Source organism: Aphis gossypii, unplaced genomic scaffold, assembly GCF_020184175.1.
Source record: "Aphis gossypii isolate Hap1 unplaced genomic scaffold, ASM2018417v2 Contig00211_ERROPOS273001+, whole genome shotgun sequence".
NCBI classification, from domain to species: Eukaryota; Metazoa; Arthropoda; class Insecta; order Hemiptera; family Aphididae; genus Aphis; species Aphis gossypii.
Window position 1 is genome coordinate 1 of NW_026083028.1, and position 21357 is coordinate 21357.

Here is a 21357-nt window from a genome sequence, read left to right on the forward strand (position 1 = left end):
GATTTTTTTCAAGTCGATATATTATGCTTTTTTTCTGGGCAGTGTATACTATATAGCATAAAAACTTATAATAGTATATTAATAAAAACTAAACAAAGTGTTCATTATACATTAAAAAAAAAAAAAATCAAACTATTAAAATACAATCTAAAAAATGTTAAATGTTATTTACTATTAATTCTCACCTCTAAAGCTTTATAAAGCAGTGTTGAAGAACCGCCACTCAATTTGATTGTGCTAGCTTCTTCAAAGGTTGTTTGTGCCAAATCTTTTACTTTTGTAAATCCTAATGCTTTAAACTCGTTGGAGATATTTTCAAATCTTAAAAAAATAAAAACGATTAATTAAAAAGTAAATAGGCAATAATTGAATGATACATTTAATACTAGCAATACTGAATTTAGAAGCAATAATAAATGATCACATTCAAAAACAACATTGAACTGATGAAGCATATATTTTTTAAGGACCTAATAAGTTTTAGCTACCCTCCTTCATTATTGTCATCTTTATTTATCCCTTCATTTTATTTAGAAAATTTATGAACAAAGATGTTTTTTCATCAGTTTGAAAAATCTGCTACATTATTCCTATTTTTAAGTCATCTGAACTGTACCTCGTAACTAATAACAAGCTAATATTCATTTTACTTCACTTTGTTAAATTATTTGAATGTATTGTATACAATATTGCTGAGCCAAGTCTTAATCACTTAATTATCCAACAAAATAAACAGCATTTATTGGAAAGAGAATTGTTACCAGTAGTGTCATTTTTTCCTTAGCAAAGATATACAGAATGACATAATTTTCACTGATTATTTTTAAGCTTTTGACTTTGTTTTTCAAAATCTAATTAATTGACTTAATCGTCTTGGAATTGATAATACTGTAGCATTTAGATTCCACACATACCTTTCCAAATGGAGATAATTTGTTAAACTAAAAGGTATCTTATCAAGCATAGTTAATGTCCCTTCTGGGGTCTCACAAAGTGAATCCTTGAATCCTAAATATTCCTTTTTTGTCCTCTCATCGTAAAAATATTAACTCTCAGGTTATTTATATTCTTCACAATAATTTAATTGGTTGAGTGGTTAAATACCTCTTATGTGTTCTATTTCAAGTTCTTCCACACATTAGAAATCAAACTTTCTCATAAATCCCTACTCATTCTATTTCCTACAGTCATAATCATCTAATGAATAAAATTCTTAGGATACCCAATTAAGTGAGACCTTTGCTTTTACTTTTACGTTGTATTACTTTACTTATCTATATCACTGACTATATATTGTGTTTTGTGCATACACTAAAAACTATAATTTCATACATTTTATACTTTCAATTTATTATATTATACTTTACTCTAGTTCTATTTTGTTCAAATTCTTATTGCTGATTGTTGTTTATTCTCATAAAATATGAAATAAAAATGTAACTCCAAATTCAAAATACATGTGAAATACACACTAACACGTGAAAAAGAGTAAAATACATAAAATATGAAAAAAATGTCTATAAATTCATAGTTCTACAAATACATTTTTATATTACCTACCTTTGTTTTGAATAATTACTGGAAAACATGCTAACTTGTATAAATCCATTACCTCGGTGATTACATACAAGTTAACTAATAGGTACCACATTAAATACGGTTCATAATGTCCACTACATTGTAATATAAAACATATTAAGTAAGTACTAGATAATAATGAGTAATAACAGCTCTTATAAGGTAAAAAAAGACCAACAACAATGGAAGGAGAGGAGATAACCCATAACCTTCTTCTCTTTGGCAGCAGTGCAGTATAAAAATAAAACATTTAAACATTATTAAACTAATAATAAACCATGAACCATTATTCCATTAAAAAAAAAAAAAAAAAAACAATATGCAATACACAGTTAAAATCTAGTAGGTTTTGTTATATCAAATAAATATAAATCAAAAATTCATATTTTGAATAAGAGTTAAATAAATACTTATGTATTATACTATTCATGTATACAAGTATTTAAATTTTAGAAAAATTAATCTAGATCTTAATATACAATAAAATTATTAACTGTAAATTATTTACTTTATAGGATCATTTTCCGACAAGATTCCTGTAAAAACCGATATTGGTGCTTCACAGTCTGAATGTTTTGAACAAAACATGTGCTGTAAATAATATAAACATTACAATTAATATAATTAATTTTACGAGTTTATTAAAAATTAAGGCATTGGTAAAGTGTGTGATCTACTGGGTAACCATAATCTATTATAATTGTACTCAATATAGTAATTAAATTTTCATTTTTGTCTTGATAGATAGGTATATTATATATTGTTTCAAATACCTAAACTAAGTACAAAAATATAATTTGATACCTACTCTTGAATAAATGAATAATCATCTGCAATTGCACATTATCAAATCTCACATTAAAAGAACTAGATTTTAAAGTTGGTTCTAAAAACTGGACTTAGCCAATACCAAAGTTAAAAAATTAAATTGAAATTTTCTTAATCAAGATTTTATAGTGATGTTTTTCAAACAAGAAACTTTTAGACAATTATCTCATTCAATATTTTAATACGACACACACACATAATATGTAAAATATCAAATTTATGTTCAGCCGCTCACATCTAACTTAATTAATCTGTTGTAACTCATTAGTAATACTACGACAATAAATGGGAGAGTGGTATTTTCTTAATTATACACATATTAACAAAATTCGTAGTTGATGGAAATTTATGAAATTTCATAATAAAGGATGTTATGCCAGCTTCTGAAAATCTCAATAATTGTTACATATAAAAATAGGAATTGTGAAGAACAAATAATTTGTAAGAGAATCTACATCTCATTAAAATGTCTAACAATAAGAACTTATCAATTTAGTAATTAAAGACTTCAAAAATCCCAAATCGAAAAATGAAAGTGTGCTCATTAATATGATATAAACGATAGTAAGAAAATTCCAGAAATTACTTATTTATATTTATTAATACATAACTTACAGATGGTAACGTACTCATAGTTCAAACACGTGTGAATTTTCAGATAAAGACAACAAATGATCCACATAAGCTTATGACCAGAATTTTGATAATGAACTGCAAATAAACAAAATATATATTGTTATAATTATAGTACAGTGATTATAATATGATACATACACTTATAATTCTATATTATGATTTACACTTATAATTTATAAACAATAAATAATTTAAAAAAGATAGGAGAACAATAGGTACAATTTATTTAACAATTTAGATAAAGAACAGTCTAAAAAAAATTATCCAGGTTACATTCTTTGACAATCAGGCGCGGATAGGCCCAGCAAGTTATTGAAATGAATTCGGTGGGCCGACTTAGTAATATTTGTTTGAAAATATTTGAATACCCCAAACTCTGTTACTCCTAACAGCACAAAAATGTTTAAAAATATGAATTGATGATTTAATATTATTGAAAAATGGGCCAGTTAAACTCCTAAGATTCGGTGAGCCGATACCTTGCCTATCTGGCGCTGTGAACAATACTTCTATGTTACCATTTATAAAATAAGGGATGTACAAAAATAGCTTTAAAAACTAAAATGTTCAAACATTTTTTAATACATAGTTAATTATAGCCATAATAATTAAATGTATTAAATTTTAAATAACTCATTTATTTTAAAAATTAATACTTAAATAACTAAAACAATATTTAAAGAAGTTAAGATTAAACTTACAGTTGTTGTAAATGATTTTATTCTATACTAGAAAATTAAAAAAAATTAAAATGGCCAAAGCAGTATTCCTAATAAATTTCATTGTGTTTAATAATTGTTTATATAATTTAAAAAACTTTTAAATGAACGCTATATGTTTTATTTTTAATGTTTGTATTGTTTTTCATTTAAATTTTTTATACTGAATTTTTAAACTCTTAGCTCGCAAATAAAATATTGAAAAGTGATTGTTGAACAGAAAGTACAGTGGCCATTAGTTAGTTAATAAATAAATAATAATGAATAGTTTAAATTAATAGATAAGCATATACACAATTATTAAGATAGGTAATAGATAGGGATAATAGGTGTTTAATGTTAAATAGCAATGTTAATCGAGTGAATATAATAAGTGACAAAATTCAAAGAGATGTTTAGTATAGGTTAACTGTAGTTTATAATACAACACTAAAATTAAAAGCTTACAAAAGTATATATATATTTACTTCAATAAACAATACATTTTGTAATAATTTGCAATAAAAATTATTGTCATTAGCCTGAATCTATTATGATTTGTACAGATAACCAACAATAATCCTAAAATATTAAAGGAAAAAAAATTAGGTACAATAATATACACAATTGCATAAAAAACTGTTATATAATAATTATTAATAATTAATTAGTAAAGTTAATTAGGTAATAATTTATTTATTTATTAGTGATAATTATTTATTAAACACACAATTATAATTATGATAACAATATTAACGTTCATACTTACAAAAGATATATCTGTTTAGAAGTATAGTGATCGTAGTATATAGCAGACAAGAACACAATAACATAAAACATAAGCCATAGAGAACACACACACTAAACTATTACAGAAGTAGAGAGCCTACAATGTAAGAGACTCTCTAGTCTCTAGCATAGTATATAGCTACTTTGTATCAACTGTATGACAGCAATACACCGAGCCACAAATGGCTTCATAACTCAAATCACTCGTAACAAAAATACAGAATGCATTAGATACTTCAGTTCCGCGTTCAACTGCTCAGGTACCTAGGTAATAACTATTAAGTAGCCGACCAGTCCAGTTTGTTAAAAGTAATAAGAGGACCTAACCTAACCTTTTTGAAACTCTATATTTCTATATTTTAAAATGATCGTAACTTACTTAAAAATAATATTATCAATAAACGGCTACGTGGGGCCATAGATAATAATCTTACCTTTAAATTATATCATAGGTCAATTCACTCTAATATCAAAACTAACAGCATGCTTTTGAATCTGGTGAACGAAAATTTGCTATGTCATACGCGTGTAAGACGGAGACAACACATGCGGGTACGACGTCCTCTTAAGTATATTTTAGTACCAGTGAAGTAAACAAAAATTTATAACTGGATTAAAACTAAATTAAACACGAAAAATTCATCAGTAATGAAACGATAAAGATATTTTGTTCTACACGATATAATATATTATACGATATACACCATTAGACTATAGTGAACACTAAACAAGTAAACGAAAATGAGCATCGCGCCGACAGCCGACAACGCCGTTGCCCGTTTGTTGTTACAACAACCAATGGATAAAACGCCATTGGTCCACGTAGTATGAGCCGGGTGTCCCGCCCATAAACATAATTTTTACCTCCAAGTCTTCGAGTCAGCGGTATAAACCACATGTCTCGTTAGGACACTAACATCATTTTTTCACAATTATTATTATGTTTATACTGCATAAATACACCTTTTATATACAATTTGGAGGTAAAACCACAGAATAAATATTATTATTCTGTGGTGATAGCACAGACTTGGAAATCAGCAGTTGTCCGAAAACGATAAAGAGCCGACGACTGATAACAGTTCGAAAACCAAAAAACGTTGCGAACCAACAAATACAGAATTCAGTACCTATACATTTTATTTGTTATACATACATATAATTAATATTTATATGATATAATACAATACAAGTGTATACAACATTTTGTGTACTTTTTGATTTTGATTCTTTGTACTTTATGATTAATTTTTTTTTATAACCATGTCTCTTGAAGCCGTATGTGGTGTTATATACATAATATTTACATTACATATTACATTGTATATCATTAATATTGTTATGTACCGACTACCGACTATTATTATTTAGTCTTCTTTGTATACCTACGAGTACTACCACCAACGCATATTGTTCAATATGTGAAGGTGACTAGTTCCAATAAGATACAAGACGGTGCTCAGGACTTGTACACTCGTCTTGTCGGTGAGCCAGTGTAACTACAACATCCAATATTACTACATTGGTTTTATCCTTTCTATTTTCTAATATGTATGTATATATTGATCATAACGATGTATATATTGAGGAAAACGATAAAAGAGCTCAACAGACGAGTTCATAACAATTAACGATATAATTATTATACAGATTACTAAGTTTAAATGACAATCAGGAATTCGTGATAACTGATAACTAAAAGTTTTAAAATATTACATTCGTAAGTATACGTCAGGTTTTAAAAAAATCTTATAATTAAGAGAAATAGTTTTGATAAAAGTGTATCTACTAATTTCATTGGAATTAATTTTTTTGTAATCACTTTTGTAGTTTTTAAACAGTTTAATATTTATTTGTTTTTTGGAAATTTTTATATTATTTTAAGCACTATTAATTTTGATAAATTATATATATATATATATATATCTGTCTGTATTGTATTTTTAAGAATTTGTAAAAATGTAAAAAATGATGGGTGTGCCTGTGTGTCATATAAAAAGTTTGATTGAAATGAGAATGAAACAATTCACAATTATTGAATGTTTTGTGTAATGTTGCTGTATTTGAATGTTATTATCTTTTAAACATACCACAACATATATTCAATATTCCTTAAAAATTAAATTAATCATATTCCGTTTTTAATAGCGAAAAGACACAGCTGGGTATTTCCAAAACAACACCAACAGCAGTAAAGCTGAAATCGAGGAAATAACCCATCAAGCAGAGCCCATCAAAAGTACACAAGCCAAACAAGGAAACATAACACAGAGCGGAAAACAGGATCAAGGCAATAAGGAAAATATTTTTTTGTTTTCATTCTAAATAAATCGTAAAATTAGCTCTAACCAATTCATAATAAAACGTAATACATAAAATAACTATAAGAATTTGAAAAAAATTAAAAAGTCAAGTTGCATTTCAAACACTATTAAACCAAAAGCATTAGAAAAAAATTTAAATATACATTAAAAATAATATAATTCATTGAATAAAATTTTTCTAAGAAACATAATAAAAAGTAAAATCATATTTTAAATTGTTAATGAGTAGATGTATAGTCATACAACAACAATTTTCAATTTCCTAATAAAGAACCAAAACTTAACCAAAGAATACATATATTATCACTAATTCAATTAACTGTAGAGATATTGAAGAACAAAAATTTATCATATTCCATTTTTAGAAGTGCTGAGAAATAGCTGGGTACTTCCAAGAAAACACCACCAGATGTAATGCAGAAATAGAGAAAATAACTCATCCAGCAAAGCCCTTCAACAAGTACAAGAACCAAAGACGGAAACCTATTGATGAATAGGAAACAGGATAACGACGAAAAGGAAAATACAATTTTATTTTCATTTTACATAATTAAAACAATAAGCAACTACTTATTCATATTAATAATTAATACATAAAATGTATAAGTAAATGAAAAAAAAATAATAAAATATTATTATGAATTGTTAATACATACTTAAGCATACTACATCCATTTTAATTTTGCTATTTAAAAATTTATTTTTCATATCATATATTCGATACTAAAACCGTTACATTAAGTTATAAGTGTAGAGTATGTAAAATATAAGTTTTTGCTTAAAATATTTATAAGAAATTTAAAATAAAGTAAAATCTTTTTTTTATAATCAATATATATGTAAATATACATTATTCATTTTCATTCTTGTAATTTAAAAATCATTTTTGATTTCAAGCATTCAATACTAAAACCATTATATTAAGCTTTAAATGTAGAGTATGTATAATACAACCTGTTGAATAAAACTTTTTAAAGAAAACTTAAAAAAAAATAATAAAAAATTATTATAAGTAATTATTATTATATATGTAAGCTTACTAAATCCATTTTCATTTTTCTATTTAAAAATTTATTTTTCATATCATATATTCGAAACTAAAACCCTAACATTAAGTTATAAGTGTAGTGCATGTAAAATATAAGTTTTTGCTTAAAATATTTATAAGAAATTTAAAATAAAGTAAAATCTTTTTTTTATAATCAATAATTATGTAAATATACATTATTCATTTTCATTCTTGTAATTTAAAAATCATTTTTGATTTCAAGCATTCAATACTAAAACCGTTACATTAAGTTATAAGTGTAGAGTATGTAAAATATAAGTTTTTGCTTAAAATATTTATAAGAAATTTAAAATAAAGTAAAATCTTTTTTTTATTATCAACATGTATGTAAATATACACTATTCATTTTCATTTTTGTAATTTAAAACTCATTTTTGATTTCTAACATTTGACTTTAAAACCATTACATTAAGTTTTAAATGTAGAGTATGTATAATATAAGTTTTTGCTTAAAATATTTATAAGAAATTTAAAAAAAAATAAAATCTTTTTTTTTAATTATCAATATGAATGTAAATATACATTATTCATTTTCATTCTTGTAATTTAAAACTCATTTTTGATTTCAAACATTCGATACTAAAACCATTACATTAATTTTTAAATGTAGAGTATGTATAATACAACTTGTTGAATAAAAGTTTTTTAAGAAAATTTGAAAAAAAAAATAATAAAAAATTATTTTTAATTTATAGTATGTACGTAAACATACTACATCCATTTTTAATTAGCTAATTAAAAATTTATTATTCATATCAAATATTCAAAACTAAAACCAAAAAAATGAGCATTAATTGTTGATCAAATATAATACAACTTGTTGAATAAAATGTTTTTGAGAAATTTAAAAAACATATTAATAAAATATTATTATTAATTATTATTATCTATGTAAGCGTACTACATCCATTTTCATTTTGCTATTTAAAAATTTATTTTTCATATCATATATTTGAAACTAAACCGTTACATTAAGTTATAAGTGTAGAGCATATATCATATAAGTTTTCACTTAAAATATTTATAAGAAATTTAAAATAAAGTAAAATCTTTTTTTTATTATCAACATGTATGTAAATATACACTATTCATTTTCATTTTTGTAATTTAAAACTCATTTTTGATTTCTAACATTTGACTTTAAAACCATTACATTAAGTTTTAAATGTAGAGTATGTATAATATAAGTTTTTGCTTAAAATATTTATAAGAAATTTAAAAAATAGTACAATTTTTTTTTTAATAATCAATATGTATGTAAATATATATTATTCATTTCATTTTACATTCACACTCGGAAAGTCGTTTCCGTAATGCCATAATTTATAAAAGAAAATGTTTTTCAAATTATGGTCAATCCTAAAATTATATTGGAGTTATATAACTAATGTCTAATATGTTAACGAAATGACTGTTTTTATTATATTCTAAGTATAAATCATTTTAAAATTGTAATAGAGTCTAATATAATAATAATTAGGTTGTTATTTGGAGAGAAGGAAAACGCTGTTGTGAGTTTAAGGTCTTTGTTTACGTAATACCTAGTACCCACAAGCTATATTTAATATGATTATTGTTAGCTAAACTTGTGGAAAACCTTGTGTTGAATTTTCAATTCTTAGCTTTTTATACGTAATTGTTTATAAGTTTCTATGTCTTAAAATTTTAGCATAATAACAAATATTTAAAATCGTTTGAAGATAAATCATTGTTTATTATACACAATTTTATAAAAATTTTTCTAAAATGACGTGCAAGTTTTTTTTTAGTTATTTGAAGAAAAACTTATGGATTGTGTATTGAAGTTTTTAAGCCTAGATATATAAAAAAAATGCTTATGAATTTTCAACAGCAATATTACTTGAAAATTTTCACGATTTTGACATATTTCATAAAAATTTTAAATTTAAGCGCTTATAAAAAAAATCACGAATTAAATATGTATTATAATTTATAATAATATCATAATAATTATAATATGTACTTACTTACTTGTATTTTTTTGTCGTTGCCCGTTTGAATATTTGATACTATTCATAAAAATAACTAATAGTTGGTATTATATTGATTATTGACGAGTAACAACTGAGACCAACAGTCAAAAACAAACTACGAATGATTGTAAATCAACAAACGTTGTTATAATTATTAACAACGGTTTTCTTTTATCTGCCGATTGCCCCGACACTGCGATAAGATAATATGGCAATTCTAGACCAGCACGCAGCCGGTCAACATTGAAACCCGTGTATTATATTATATAGATAAATATAAAATAATAATATATTGTGTACAACATTAGATAGGATAATAGATACCCACTACTCGAGTTGCTCTCATATAACACTATAGTGTTGTTTGAAATGTGATATTCATCTTTCGGATTTATTATTGATTGCCAACCACTAAAACAATTTAATACAACGAATTTTCCATCATAAAAAAAATGCCGCCCCAGTTTCATTGAAAATGTTTCCGCCCTTAGGCAATGGCCTAACCTGCTTATGCTCTAGTACTTAAATCATAATTTTATGATTATTATTTATTATTGTCATTTATATTTTATAAACTAAATTATTATAATACTGAATATAGCGAAAAATAAGCGCTCTACTCAACATTTATCAATCTGAAATCATTAGATGTATGTTAATATGGGAGAGAGTAATAACAAAAAAAAAAACGTAACCTCCTACATAGACATAGGGTCCTTCACGAACGTTTCACCTATATCTAACAATAGTGAAAATTCTGAAACATCTATTATTATTATTGATCTATTTTAATAAATTAAATATTAGTTTTTATTTTTTTACATAATTTTACTACATTTTATTTAATTGACAAATAAATATAAATTCAAAAATATTTTCCTCAAAAAAAAAAAAATTTATTTTTTACTCTCCTTATAACTTATAATATATTTTCATAATCATTTATTTATATAATTTTTATAAGATTTATAATAGGTAATAAGTTTAAAATTTTGTTTTTGAGATATTAAAATATATTAAATCTTTTTTATTTGAATTTGTTTATTATGAATAAACAATATGCAATTGTTTGTTTTACTTTTACTTTTTACTTTAATAAGTAAAACAGGCATAAAATTAACTCTTATTACTGTTTATTTATTATAACTTACTCGAGTTATAAACTTTTCCGAGGCTTAATTGCAGTTATATTTTTAACCTTATGAAACACTTTAAAATTATCTCATCACGTAAAAACGCCATTTAAAGAGATTACTCCATTATTACCATTATTTTTTTTTCATAAGCATCATAAGCCCTATAACACAATAGTTCACAATATTATACTGCACTGATGTTTAAGGATAAAATAAGACGGATTGACATTGTTAATTGTTATACGTGTAAAAATATAATAATAATATATCAATGTGTATTGTACCATTACAGGTTTCTGTAGATACGTATATATTATGGTAGATATGGTAGTGATTTATTATTAGAGCACATGTGTGAGTGTCTCGGATTATTTTGAAAAAAAACCAACAAAACCCAACTTTTAAGCAATGAGAATCGAATTACAGCACGTACAAGATACGCCGTGTTGCATGGTATTCTAAAATATTCTATAAATTGCACATTAAATCGAATTATCAAATACAAATTCAATTATGATTCATAAACATAAGTAGGTATGCATATATTTGGAGGAAGTAATGCGAAAGCGGTCCCCTCCCGGTCGTCGATTTCAACCCGAAAAAAAAAAAGTATGCACATATAATTATACAATTTTGGTTAGTATTTTTGGTGTTTAAGTTTTATTTTATTATTGAAATTATAATCTCATTTCTTATTATTTTATATAACCTTAATATCTGGGAATCGGCGATTATTAAATATTTTAATTTTATAAAACAAATGAAAGATGCGTTTTGTGAGAATGAAGAATCTAATAAAATAAATAGACAAAAAACAGTTTAAATCGTTAGTAACAATGGTTTAAAAATCAAATTTTTATAATGTTAATAAACGTAATAAAAATACAAAGCAAAAGTTAATACGAACAATATACCGTAGCTTTGAATACTATTACAATTTACACAATAATAATTAATATAACTAATAAAATAAAATATAATACTTTGTATGTATAATAAGCACTATATTAATAAGAATTAAAACTAAAAATTTTATTCCGGGACATTTTAACATTTTTAACGTCCTGAGACTGCTTTTTGGGACACCAGGACATATGAATTATGAAATCAGTAGTGTCCCAGTTGTGGCATCTATCTTAAATATAGTTATTTAAACAAAATTTGTACTTCCTATTACTATAATAATTCCATAACAATTAACGCAATAACTTATATTGTACAAACGATATTATAATATGTTCAAATAGTAGACAACTGGTCCCGCAACTGATGACCATCGTCCATCAAATACCTACATAAACCAGTCTGTAATCACAACATCTTATATATTTACCTTACTTATTTTATACTTACATGGCTACACCGCAATAATTTACTTATTTTAATATTATAATACAATTGAATTGAACAGACGCATTGCGTGTCGACAACATTTTTATAAATAATACAAATATTTATATATTTTATAATTTGTTAAAAATATTATTTTATTAATAAAAAAAGGAAATTGCATATCAATTAGGGATTTAAAAAACACGGTACAATATAATATCTAGTAAAATTACAAAATAAATATAGGTTCACAACGATTTTTTTTATATAATATATTATTATAAAACTGTAAAAAGTTTACAAATATTTGTGATTTTGACAATTGTTGTCAATATTTGAACTTCGAATGTTTTTAAAAAAATTGGGCCTATGTATTTTATGTATTTATTAATTATAGTAAGAACGATCCATGTAAAATTGAGTAGTACCTTCATTTCTAAGTACCTATTTTGATTTAGTGAAATTTTTTTAGACGCACATAAAACTTTTTTTATAAGAGTTTTTTTCTAATTACCTTATTCAAAACTTATGTAGAACCTTGTATAGAATTTTAAAACTTCAGTGTAAATATTAAAAAATGTACAAACATTTTAACTACAAAAAAACTTACAAATTTTAGTATTTTTAATAACATTTATTTGTAATATATAAAGTATACGTATGATTCGAGCTTACATATAATATAGGAATCGTATGAGTGCGGATTTAAAACTTGAGTTTTCTTCCACTTCTATTCCATTGTTGCTCTATTTATATTAATTTAAATTTTTTTATTTTTAAATTTGAATTTCTTAACTGGCGGATTATAATGATTGCTTTACAATTTTATTGTAGTTTAATATTGTATGTTGTACATTTTGTTATTGTTGCTTAATTTCTAATTCAACATTCTATTAACATATTAGCTAGAGCCTATTTCTTATCATTAATTCATTATAAAAAGCCCTATTTTTTATATATATATCTACATAATTTTTTTCAGGTTTGAAATCGACGACGCCGCGGGAACTGTTTTCACAATACTTCCACGGCGCCGCCATCATTTATTTGAAATCAAGAAACATAATTACAAATAATATTAAATAACAAATAGGGTTGCAGGGACAATCCCCCGGCTAACCTCTTTACATCAATGAATCAAAAATTAGTGTCTGGCGGGACATTACCTCGCCTTTCGCCCTTAAATATTAATTATCGTTGTTGTCCGCTCCGGATTTCGCGGGCCGGTCTTAGTCCGACGCCCTGGACTTCACGTACTGATCGGTCCCACTTCTCGAGCCGACCGGAGTCCGCCACTCTGGGAGTCTCGTTCTGATCTGCCGTGATCATCCGTCCCACCCGGGGTGCCATAGATGAGGGAATAGACAGAGTAGTCGGTGGCACTTTCGACGTTGCCACAGTAGCGAAGTTTGGTCTAACCGATTCTCTGTCTATACCTTTCCACTTCCTCCTTAGCCGATAGACTATCCTCTACCATTGAAATGAACGCGACTTATGCCGGCTGGAACGTTTCCCGTATCCTAAGCCTTTGATCTTCAGCGCCGGGGGGGGGGGGGGCAAGGAAGTCGATTACGTCTTCGGGGCGGGGTAGCCGACTGTTGAGGAAGAGCCACATCCTTACTCGGGCCGCGTCCCATCGAGGACAACGAAAAGTGGTGTGCTCCACGTCGTCCATCGGGCGACTGCAATGTACGCACCCGCTGTCGTCTACCTGATTCATCTTGTGCAGATGTTGCTGATAGCACCCGTGGCCTGTCAGCGTCTGCGTCAAGTGAAAGGTGAGTTCGGGAGACGTACTGTTCAACCATCGCAATAGATTGGGTAGTAGCCGGTGAGTCCATCGGTTCCATTTTGCTTGTCACGAGGGGACGGAGATGGTCCTCTCCTCTTTTCGTATGTCGTTCAGCACTGGTTTTATGTCTTCCGTCATTCGGTCGTGGATTCTTGCCCGCTTGTTGGCAGGCAGCATGCGCGAAAGCTCGGACGAAGCGTCGGCGGAAGTGGACCACCTATCGGACCGATAGCCTTGGATTGTGTGAAGGCCTTTGCACTTTGACCATTTCTGCTAGGTTTTTTGCTGACTCCAGGGCGACTTTTGCCCAGACCGGTGACACGTAAAGCAGCTTACTGTTGGTGACGGAACCAATGAGTACTCGTTTGGCTTGAGAAGGGCCATCAATGTTGGGCATGAGCCTACCATAATATCTACATCTACTTTTTATAAATCAAAATTTGATTCTATGTCTATAAGGGGTTGTGTCTAATCTAAGCTTTTTTTCGTATTTTATTAGTACAATTTTTTTTTTTGTATATTGCATAATTACACAAGCAGTTATTATGAGTTAACTTATATAAACTAAGCCAAGGTTATTTTATTTTTACAGTTTTTTTTTTTTTTTTTGATAATGTAACAAAATCAACTTAATTAATACTAACTTAGATTAGGTACCTAATATTTTTTTTACATTTTTTTTTTTTTTATATATAATGTATTGATGTACAAACAATTATGACTTAATGGTTTAACTTAACTTAGGTTACTTTTACAGTTTTTTTTTTTTTTTTTATACTGTTTGATATACAAGCAATTAATTATTCTTATTTAATTCTAATTTACTTAAACTAGTTTTAAGCTATGCTATTATTTTTTAAGAAATTTATTTTTTTTTTAACTTAAATGAAACTAAACAAATATACTTTACTTCTATTTATAAAGAGGGTACTTACAGAAATATGAGAATACAGTTATATATATAGAGTTAAATGGAGTATTTCCACTGTTTTAAAAAAAATATTTATTAATTATTATAATTATTTTTCATTGATATTATATTATTTAACAATTTTTTTTTATTTATTTCTAACTAAGAATTTATAAATAATAAAGTATATTAATAACTGTTTTATTTAAAATAATCATTATAATCAAACATATTTTAACTACTACGTTAATTAATAATTATCTAATTAAAGCCAAATCATATTGACCCAGACTGTGCATAGCAAATCCGATTTTCCAATGACTCTCAGCATTTTTAGGGTTTAAATACACGGCAGTTGTAAATGCATTTCTTGCATTTTCTATATCAAATTTATTAAGATATAAATTACCTAATGCTATACAAATATCTGATGCATTTATATGTTTCTTTAACTTTTGATATATTGCAAAAAATTTCTTGTACAAATCGTCTCTTTGTGGTTGTAATTCGATACATTTTTTAAAACATCCTTCTGCTTCCTGATAATTATGCAGGTTATGAAAGTAAATCATAGCCAATTCTAAATTATTATCTTTATTATCAGGTATTAATTTCTAACATTTCTTGTAGGTTTCAACTGACATTAACATGTTATCTTGATGACAATATATAATTGATAAATTTCTAAGAGTAGATTCATTTTCTGGATCTAAAAAAATTGCTTTTTTAAATGCATTAACTGATTTATGGTACTCAGTTATTTTTAAGTATAATTTCCCCAGATTAAACAAAATCAATTTCTGATTAGCATTTATGTTTAAAACTTTGTGATAATTTAATATTGCTTTGTCAAATCCATCAGTCAAAAAGTATAGATTTCCCAAATTACTCAAAGTTTCTTGATACTCTGGAGTAATTTCCTGGCCAATTTTAAATTGCTGTTCAGCATTTTTTAATCTTTTTTGAGATAATAGAAATTTTCCATATTTATTTCTTATTATATATGTATCGAGATATGCTTTTAAAATTTGGGTGTATACATATTCAGCCTTTTCCATACAATTTTTTTTTTAATTAATGATTCGGCATAACAAATCTAAGAATAATAATAACAGGGTGACTTTTGAATAGCTTCAAATAAGTAGTGTTTTGCTAAATCATATTTAGATTGTTTAAAATAATTAAATACTAAGTTCATCAACATCTGAAAAGAATTAGGATACAAAATGTTTGCTATTTTCAAGAAACTAATAGTTTTTTCATAGTTTCCACATTTAAATCATTAGGTTTCAACCTAACTATAGGCAAAATTATCGTTAATTTAAAAATTTCATTAATTACCACGGAGACTGCACATCCTCTGTTAAGTCCTCCCAAGGGAGGCACATATCACAGGTTGGAAAATGCTAATATACACAATAATATAAGATGATTTTAAGGTACATCTTATTTATACTGTAAGTCTTTAGTCTGTTCACACTATAGTAAGACGGTATTGACTTAAATGTTAATTGTATTAAAAAGTTGAATGTAATTTCAGTATTATAAATTAATATTTATGTAATAAATGTAGTATTTTTGTTTAAAATTAAATCAACCTACTGTAACTGAAACCTAATGATTTAAATGTGGAAACTATGAAAAATCTATTAGTTTCTTGAAAATGGCAAACATTTTGTATCCTAATTCTTTTCAGATGTTGATGAACTTAGTATTTAATTATTTTAAACAATCTAAATATGATTTAGCAAAACACTACTTATTTGAAGCTATTCAAAAGTCACCCTGTTATTATTATTCTTAGATTTGTTTTGCCGAATCATTAATTAAAAAAAAATTGTATGGAAAAGGCTGAATATGTATACACCCAAATTTTAAAAGCATATCTCGATTCGTATATAATAAGAAATAAATATGGAAAATTTCTATTATCCCAAAATAGATTAAAAAATGCTGAAGAACAATTTAAAATTGGCCAGAAAATTACTCCAGAGTATCAAGAAACTTTGAGTAATTTGGGAAATCTATACTTTTTGACTGATGGATTTGACAAAGCAATATTAAATTATCACAAAGCTTTAAACATAAATGCTAATCAGAAATTGATTTTGTTTAATTTGGGGAAATTATACTTAAAAATAACTGAGTACCATAAATCAGTTAATGCATTTAAAAAAGCAATTTTTTTAGATCCAGAAAATGAATCTACTCTTAGAAATTTATCAATTATATATTGTCATCAAGATAACATGTTAATGTCAGTTGAAACCTACAAGAAATGTTAGAAATTAATACCTGATAATAAAGATATTAATTTAGAATTGGCTATGATTTACTTCAATAACCTGCATAACTATCAGGAAGCAGAAGGATGTTTTTAAAAATGTATCGAATTACAACCACAAAGAGACGATTTGTACAAGAAACTTTTTGCAATATATCAAAAGTTAAAGAAACATATAAATGCATCAGATATTTGTATAGCATTAGGTAATTTATATCTTAATAAATTTGATATAGAAAATGCAAGAAATGCATTTACAACTGCCGTGTATTTAAACCCTAAAAATGCTGAGAGTCATTGGAAAATCGGATTTGCTATGCACAGTCTGGGTCAATATGATTTGGCTTTAATTAGATAATTATTAATTAACGTAGTAGTTATTAAATAAATGTTTATCTTGTTATATATTAGCTATCTATAGGGTCTTGATAAACTTATATTAAAACAATTCAACTTTAAGCATGATTTCCATTATAAATAAAAAATGGAACACATTATTAAAAAGATTGATTAGAGATCACGGCAGTCATTTTATTTATTCTAGCTACTTCTAAATTATTAATGATATATATTATCCTCTCTGTTGACTTTTATTTATAACTTGTCTTATACTTCATATTTATTTAGTATTAATTATGATAATATAAAATAGTGGAGTAGCTAAAAATACTACATTTATTATATGCATATTTAATAATACTGAAATTACATTCAACTTTTTAATATAATTAACTTTGAAGTCAATACCTCCTTACTATAGAATAATGTGAATAGACTAAAGACTTACATGATGATCCTTGGTTTTATAGACTAAGCCTTATAACTACGGACCGTGTATTAGATCTGAGGAGCTAGTTACGAGCCTTAGAGTTTCGGTCAGAGCTAGTCGTGCTCGGGTCGTCATACGGACCACCAGCACCAGGCCTGGGTGCCCGTACCTTTATGAGTCGGGTCAGCTTACGCCCTAGGGTTCTTTTTTCTCGGTTCTTCTTTAGGTTCCTCAACCTTTAGGGGCACCTTGCTCCTTCTCGGAGAGCCGATCCGATGCTTGGTGGGGCTACCTTCTCTCGTGGCACCAACTGGGTTTATGGTTGAATTCGGTTGGACAACCTAAGGTCTCACTAATCTGGTTCTAACCACGGTTAGTGGTCGGCCTTTTATCGCACACGGCCCAATCGGTCGAGTGTGACTTGGGCGCTCGGGTACAGATCTTGGACTCCTTTGATATCTCTTGTACTCTTTACCCAGACTATCCATCGGTCGACTCTTACGATCCAGTAGGATAAGACTGTTGCTGCAATTCTGATCCCCAGCAACAGGGATACTTAAGACTTACAGTATAAATAAGTTGTACCTTAAAATTAATCTTAATGTTTAGAAAATATTATTGTGTATACAGCAGTTCCCAAACTGTAAGAAACGCCGAAATTTAATAATAGTTATTGTCAATTTATCTTGTCATAACAATAAAAATATTTGTGTATATAAATATTATAATTTGTTATTTATTAATTCATGGGAGGCGCAATTCATTGTTTTTATTTTTAGGGTGGCTTAAACTAAATAATTTTGGGAACCACTGTTTTTCCTATATCAAATACATCAATGAATGTTAAAGTTTCAAGCTCTATTAATTAATTTTTTGAATTACAATAAAATAATAAAATGTTTAGTATTTATTTAAATAATGGTTTAATTTGGAAGATAAAGGATATTATCCTTCTTCTAATCATAGCTACAATATTACAACACTTTTAGTTTTAATTCCAGAAACCCAATAAACAATTAAAATAATATGTATAAAAAAAAATTATCTACACGAAACTCGAAAAAAAAAAATTAATATATAATAGTATTTTCTCAGATTATAAGATTCAAAAATCTTAATAAATTGCATTATTAGCTAGATAAGTATGATTAATAAAGCACAACCAGAGCCATGCTAAGAAAAGAGGACAAGTGCACCAGAATGGAAACCTCACATTTAACATAATAAATTTCCATTTAGTAGAACCAATTTTTTGGTGTTCATCTAATATTAGAAATAATTGACCTAATATTAAAGTTAAGGTAAGACAATTATTTATGCTTAAAATGTCCACTTTTTAAAAAAAAATATTATAAGAATATTGTAAAATATTACAAATTAAAAATACGTAAAATATCTAGCTTGAAAATATCGTAAGAAAAACTTTTATTTATAGATAGATACTATTTTAACTTTTAGCTTTGATAATAGATAAATTCACTGTAACACTAAAGCTAACAACACAAAATCGATTCTACTAAAAAAACCATTTGTTAAACTTAATGTTTTGATTTTTTTCAAGTCGATATATTATGCTTTTTTTCTGGGCAGTGTATACTATATAGCATAAAAACTTATAATAGTATATTAATAAAAACTAAACAAAGTGTTCATTATACATTAAAAAAAAAAAAAATCAAACTATTAAAATACAATCTAAAAAATGTTAAATGTTATTTACTATTAATTCTCACCTCTAAAGCTTTATAAAGCAGTGTTGAAGAACCGCCACTCAATTTGATTGTGCTAGCTTCTTCAAAGGTTGTTTGTGCCAAATCTTTTACTTTTGTAAATCCTAATGCTTTAAACTCGTTGGAGATATTTTCAAATCTTAAAAAAATAAAAACGATTAATTAAAAAGTAAATAGGCAATAATTGAATGATACATTTAATACTAGCAATACTGAATTTAGAAGCAATAATAAATGATCACATTCAAAAACAACATTGAACTGATGAAGCATATATTTTTTAAGGACCTAATAAGTTTTAGCTACCCTCCTTCATTATTGTCATCTTTATTTATCCCTTCATTTTATTTAGAAAATTTATGAACAAAGATGTTTTTTCATCAGTTTGAAAAATCTGCTACATTATTCCTATTTTTAAGTCATCTGAACTGTACCTCGTAACTAATAACAAGCTAATATTCATTTTACTTCACTTTGTTAAATTATTTGAATGTATTGTATAACAATATTGCTGAGCCCAGTCTTAATCACTTAATTATCCAACAAAATAAACAGCATTTATTGGAAAGAGAATTGTTACCAGTAGTGTCATTTTTTCCTTAGCAAAGATATACAGAATGACATAATTTTCACTGATTATTTTTAAGCTTTTGACTTTGTTTTTCAAAATCTAATTAATTGACTTAATCGTCTTGGAATTGATAATACTGTAGCATTTAGATTCCACACATACCTTTCCAAATGGAGATAATTTGTTAAACTAAAAGGTATCTTATCAAGCATAGTTAATGTCCCTTCTGGGGTCTCACAAAGTGAATCCTTGAATCCTAAATATTCCTTTTTTGTCCTCTCATCGTAAAAATATTAACTCTCAGGTTATTTATATTCTTCACAATAATTTAATTGGTTGAGTGGTTAAATACCTCTTATGTGTTCTATTTCAAGTTCTTCCACACATTAGAAATCAAACTTTCTCATAAATCCCTACTCATTCTATTTCCTACAGTCATAATCATCTAATGAATAAAATTCTTAGGATACCCAATTAAGTGAGACCTTTGCTTTTACTTTTACGTTGTATTACTTTACTTATCTATATCACTGACTATATATTGTGTTTTGTGCATACACTAAAAACTATAATCTCATACATTTTATACTTTCAATTTATTATATTATACTTTACTCTAGTTCTATTTTGTTCAAATTCTTATTGCTGATTGTTGTTTATTCTCATAAAATATGAAATAAAAATGTAACTCCAAATTCAAAATACATGTGAAATACACACTAACACGTGAAAAAGAGTAAAATACATAAAATATGAAAAAAATGTCTATAAATTCATAGTTCTACAAATACATTTTTATATACCTACCTTTGTTTTGAATAATTACTGGAAAACATGCTAACTTGTATAAATCCATTACCTCGGTGATTACATACAAGTTAACTAATAGGTACCACATTAAATACGGTTCATAATGT